Here is a 6,773-nt window from a genome sequence, read left to right as displayed (position 1 = left end):
CCCCTAATAAATATTAAACATTGTAAGCACATGAGTCTATTTACATTTGTATATAATAAGAATATAAGCAATAGGAGCAAGAGTAGGCCATCTGGCCCGTCGAGCCTGCTCTGCTATTCAATAAGATCATGGCTAATCTGTCCATAGGCGCATCTCCACCTACCTGTCTTTTCCCCATAATCATTAATTCCCCTACTATGCAAAACTCTATCCAAACTTGTCTTAAGTATATTTACTGAGGAAGCCTCCACAGCTTCATTGGGCAGAGAATTCCACAGATTTGTCAATCTCTGGGAAAAGCAGTTCCTCCTCATCTCTGTCTTAAATCTACTCCCCCAAACCTTGAGGCTACGTCCCCGAGTTCTAGTCTCACCTACCAGTGGAAACAACTTTCCTGCCTCTATCTTATCTATCCTTTTCATAATTTTATATGTTTCTATAAGATTTCCTCTCATTCTTCTGAACTCCATTGAGTACAGTCCCAGGCAACTCTCCTCATAGTCTAACCCCCTCATCTCTGGAAGGCCTTCCACTGTGGTTAAGCATAAGTTCTTGAAAATTCCTAGAAGACTAGAACTCTTTTTTGCATGAGAAAGTAAATCACCCAGTCCATTGTTGTTCATGTATAGGAATGAAATCAGTACAAGACTATAGGCTTTAATTAACACCTAAAGCTATCAACTTGTCCACAATCTAACAAATTCATCTTTAAATAATATCAAAGTTATATATCAATTTCTGTCACTGTTTTCAATTTATATTTTAATCACTAACCAGTTACTGAATTATTGTAGCATAATTGATGAATTCAGTCATTCAAAGGTTTGTGCATATGGAATATTAGAATATAAGCCAAACTGGTTGATATAAGATAGTTAGCAACTCAAATTTAGGTTTTTTCACTCCTGGTTCAAACCTATTTGCTGAAACCCCCAAGAATTTCTTAAATAGCAATTCATGTAAAGGGATTAAACATTTATCTAATTCCCATGATGAACATTCCTGTCAGAGTATAGTTCTGAAGTTTCTTGGAATTAAAAGTTTGTATAAGAATCTTCAGTATGGAAATTAGTTTCTATAAACTTCTTCAAATCTCCCTAAAAAAATATTTAAACATCTTTTGACTGGGAGTAAAATAGAAAGGACTTGAATTAGTTCCTTTTGAATTTTACTCAACTGATTTCCAGCTGATAAAATTATTTTTAAGTGCTGTGCATTGTTGTAATATATGGACTCTGCAGCCAATTTGTACATGGAAACTTCCCACCAGGAGCAATATCAAGAAGACTTGGTGAGATGTATTAGTAATATAGACTGAGGAATAAATATTGGCCAGCAAAGCAGAATGTGCCACCATTTCAACTTTTAATCTGAAAGACAGCACTTCCAAATGTGCAACATTCCTTCAGTCTAATGCTATTCTGACAGCATGAACTTTTGTGTTCAAATCTGAGGAGAGGGATTTGTGCACAAAACCACTTAACTAAGGAAAGCAAGCTAATGATTGACATAGAAACAATCATGGTTAACCAAAACAGGGTATTGTCTGTTGTTATATGACTGCTGGATGCTGAAAAGATAGAGATGAAATTAGAATTTTTTAGCAATTTAAATTCAACAAGCTACTCTAATTTAATACCTGACTTTCAAATACAAAATAGTGCTATGTTTGCAGAACCACAGAAGCAGATTTCTTTTCAATTTCAGTTATAAGTTATGAGCCCACAGCTTGCATAGTTCAAAGTTCAATGTAAATTTATTATCAAAGTGTGTATACATCACCCTGTGATTCATTTTCCTGCAGCATTCAGAGAGAACAAAGAAATACAGTAGAATCAATGAAAAACAGCACGCAAAGACCGACAAACAACTAATGTGCAAAAGAAGACAAACCTGCAAATATAAAAAAAATGTAATAATAAATAAATAATACTGATAACTTGATTTGTATAGTCCTTGGAAGTGTGTAGATGGGTTATGGAACTACTTCAGTGAGGTGAATGAAGTTATCCACACTGGATCAGGAGCCTGATGGTCAAAGCCTAATAACTGTCCCTGAACATGGTGGTGTGGAACCTAAGGTTTCCGTACCTTCTTCCCTGTGGCAGAAGTGAGAAGAGAGCATGATCTCATTGGTAGGCATCCTTGATGGTGAATGCCACCTAGTTGTGGCAGCATCCTTGTAGATGTGTGGAGGGGTTTTCCTGTGATGAACTCTTTCCAACTATTTACAATGGCCACTTTTATAGGTATACCCATACAAATGCTCATTATCTAATCAGCAAATCATGTAGCAGCAACTTAGTGCATAAAAGCATGCAGACATGGTCAAGAGGTTCAGTTATAGAGTCATGGAAAATTACAGCACAGAAACAGTTCCTTTGGCCCTTGTCCTGAACTATTTAAACTGCCTACTCCCATCGATTTCAACGTTTAAGCCTAGTTTAGATAGGTACATGAATGGTAGGGGTAGAGAGGGCAGGTTGAGGGACAAGTCTTTCCTTAAAACGCTGAACCTCCACATCCGGCAATATCGTTGTTATCTAGTTCTGATGTTGCCCTGCCCATGTTGGGGTGAAAGGAAAAGAGGTGGCTGACGTGCCAGTCAAGCAATCACTTAAAATCAAGGGAGGTGAAAACCATAATTTAAAAGTCTATTTGATCACTGTGGCAACAAAGTTGGGCTGAAGAAAATAAAGGATGGCATTGTAAAACCCAGAGGATGGTGGAAACTCAACTGTGTTGTGTATTTGATATTTCAATAATGCTTAAGTGATCTTGTATATATATTGGTTGATTAGGTTTTCCTGTTCATTTAAATAACTAATTCCAGGTTATATGAATAAATATATAAATTGCATATGTCATCACACTACCAAGTAATACATGTGCACCTCACATAAAATAAACTCGAAGTGAGACCCACATTTCAGACTCCTGTGTCTTCCTATAAATTAGTTTAATGTTTTGATGTTATAAAACATAACATTAGCAAGGAGGTATTTAAAAATGAATTTGAGCTGGCTGCTGACCTGTTAAAGCAAAGTGAGACATTAGAACCAAAAAAAAAACATGTAGCAGGAATGGTCAAATTTTAAAAAACAGCAGAGCCAGCAGGTGCAGAGACAGTCAGGTTTTTAAAAAGAAGCAGCACAGATGTGTTCTTCAGAAAGGAAGACATGATCAAGTTTTAAAAATCAGCAAAAATAAGAATTCACATGTTCATAAATAGTGAGTACCTGGTGATAATAATCATGAATAAAAGCATAAATGGCGGGCTACATCAGAAAGATTGATGAGTTTGATTACACAACAGTTAATTGGCTCATGTATACTGAGTTATTGGGACAGTATTTTGAAGCAAACAAAATAGCCAATAAGAAGCGAGTGCAAATTTTGCTAAGTGCATTGTGTTTAAAGGCATACAGTTTGCTTCAAAGTTTAACTGCTCCAGCCAAACCAGCAGAAATGAGCTTTGCTGCTATTATAAAAGTTATGCAGAAACATTTGGAGCCAAAGCCATTGTTGGTTGCAGAATGCTGTAGATCTCATAAGTGGAATCAAAAAGAAGGGAATCCATTTCAGCATATATGGCTGAACTGAACAGATTGTCCAAGCATTGCCAGTTTGGTAATGCCTTAATGATGCACTGAGAGATTGTTTAATTTGTGGAATCTTACAAGAAAGCATTCAAAAACAGCTCCTAAGTGAAGCACAGCTTACATTTAGAAGAGCAGCTGAAATTGTGGTTTCAATGGAAATCACAGATAGCGATGCAATTGAGTTGCATTCAGGAATGAAAATCAGCATGAACAAATTTGCAGAGTCTGAACAGAAACCAGCCTGGCCAATTAAATTCTGTTAACATTGCAGCAGGGACTCACATACACCAAACAAATGCAGATTTAAAGGTGAAACCTGCAGAAAATGCAACAAAGTAGGACACATACGAAGAGCATGTAGGGCAGACAAACATACTGGACTGCACAGGGAAGAGAAAAAACTAAAAATTCAAGTTGTAGTTTCAAGAAGAGTACAAATCTGCAGAATGTTGATGAAAAATCTGATAATGATGAGTGTAACGCAGGACTGGGTACCCTTGAGATTTACTGTGTGAAAATTAAATATAGACAAGTAATGTGGCTTATGTCAGAAGTGCCAGATATGCCAGAATTAATTTAAATGGAATTGGACACTGGTTTGGCTGTGTCAGTCATTCCACAAAATGGATTTGAACAACATTTAAAATGTAATAAACTGAAGCCAGGAGATTTCCAACTAAGAATATATACTGGAGAAAAGATAACTCCTATGGGAATGACATTTGTAGCAGTGAAATACAACAACGACCAGGCTATACTGAGCTTGTATATGGTAAAAACAGAAGGACCAGCATTGTGGGCATGATTGACTGAGACAACTAGAACTTGATTGGAGATCCATTCCCAATTTGCATGCCACAAGGCCTGCAATGAAGCCAACTGAAAATTAACTAAGAAAGGTACTGGATAATGCCATAACTGTCTCCCGGCCGAACACCGTGAACCGTTGCACACAGATATCAAACAGGTGTTAGTGTCAACCTCTGTGCCTCTGGTTGTAAAGCATATTGGACTAAGGAAGGATCATGCTGCTCAGAAAAATTGTGAAAGTGACGAAGGCAGTGGCCTGTCTACAACAGTTTTTATAGGCAATATATATGAGAAATCTTTTGATATGTTAATCAGGCAATTACTTGCAAAATGTGGCTGGATTTATGCAGGAAGAGCATTCAAGTAGCTTCAGGAAAGTTGCAAGCATTTGGCTTTTGTGAGTATAATGAACCAGAATCTGCTCTGCATGCATTAAGGTTATTGCATAAACTTCAAGTGGGAGACAAAAAGCAGCTTGTACAGTGCAAATGCAAAGACCAAAGCCCAGCTGGATGAATGGAAGGCCAAAAGAAATGAAGTCAATGGAGAAACAGAAGCAGAAGATTCATCAACTGTTGTTGTGGATGAGGAAACCAAGAGAAAAGATCAGATCGTGAAGGGAGAAATAGATGGTTTAATAAGAGAATACTCCAGTGAACAAAATGCACTTTCCAAAGATCAAGATGCACAATCTAGAAGAAGAAAAATCAAGAAGAAGACAAGTGTCTACCACTGTCAGAACCACTTCCTGCAGATTCAGGGTCAAATCATGCAGAAGGTCCCTGAACCTGAGGTTGTTTTCACAGCCACAAGCCTCACCTGTCAAGCAGAGTGATCCCTGATGTCAAGAAAGACATTTTTCCACAAGCGTTAAGAAGCTTCCACAGTGATTAAATCTTTAGGCTGAATGGGACAATGTTTATGCATTGGACATACTAAGTTGAATAATTCCTTGTTCAGAACTAATATGCATGATATGGGAGCTCACTTCTCAAGAAACGGTGTAACATATATTGTTTGAATGTGGTTCCTATGAGGTGTAAAGGAAACATCTAATTGCTAAATTGAGATGTTTGGGACAGACAGTTTAAAATTGGAAGCTTGTTAGGATATCATTGCCATCGCGAAGTATATAAGTGCCTATTTGACTTTCTGAAAAGGCATTAGGGGTTTTGATATTATTTTTGAGTCACTTTGGCAGGTGGGGGATTTAGTGGGTATGCTTCCTGTCTCTTTGCTCCACACTCTGACACAGTAGTGGTGGTAATGCACCTTATGTCTGTCTGCCAACTGCCATTAAACTTTACACAAAGAAGAAGAAGAGGTTCAGTTGTTGTTCAGACCAAACATTAGAATGGGAAAGAAATGTGATCCAAGTGTCATTAACAGTGCAATGATTGTTGGTGCCGGACAAGCTGGTATGAGTATCTCAGGAATTGCTGATCTCCTGGGATATTCACGCACAGCAATCTCTAGAGTTTACAGAGTACAGTGCATAAAACAAAAATGCATCCAGTCATCCAGTGAGCAGCAGTTCAGTGGGCAAAAACATCTCATTATTGAGAGATATCTGAGGAGAATAGCCAGATTGCTTCAAGCTGACAGGAAGGCAACACAAACTCATCTGATCACTCATTACAACAGCGTTGTGTAGAATGAATGCACACCTCAAACCTTAAAGTGGTTGGGTTACAGCAGCAGAAGACCATGAATATGAACATACACTCAGGAGCCACTATATTAGGTACAGGAAGGACACTTTCCTGACATAGAACTAAAACATGAAACAGGACAGTGCAGGAACACGTCCTTCAGCTCACCATGTCTGTGCCAAACGTGATGCCAATTAAAAGTAATTCCACCTGCTTACATGTGGTCTGTATCTCTCTATTTGATTGTCTAAATGCTTAAACACCACTATCTTATCTGTTTCTACCACCTACCCTGGCATCAAGTTACAGGTAGCTAAATTTTCTGGGCACATCTTCATTTCAACATTTTCCCTCTGACTCTAAACCCTATATTGTCTAGAATTTGACCTTTCCATTCTGTTAAAACAATACTGGCTTCCTACACTTCTATACTTCTGATAATGTTACAGTATATACTTCCATCAACATTTGATACTTCAGCAAAAACAGCCTATGCTTGTCCAGCCTCTCCTCATCACCAGTATAACTCAATCCAGGAAATACCTTGGTGAATGTCCCTGCACTCTTCTTTCATAACTTTCCTATAGTAGTGTGTAACTCATCCTGACAGGCATGAGATTAAAGGAGTAGCTCCCATTACAGTTTGTAATGATCAGGTCAGAAACTCGGTCATTTATCAAAATCTAAGCCATTGTGATAGAGATTACAG

This window comes from Mobula birostris, chromosome 7, assembly GCF_030028105.1.
Source record: "Mobula birostris isolate sMobBir1 chromosome 7, sMobBir1.hap1, whole genome shotgun sequence".
Classification (NCBI taxonomy): Eukaryota; Metazoa; Chordata; class Chondrichthyes; order Myliobatiformes; family Myliobatidae; genus Mobula; species Mobula birostris.
This window is presented reverse-complemented; position numbering follows the sequence as displayed.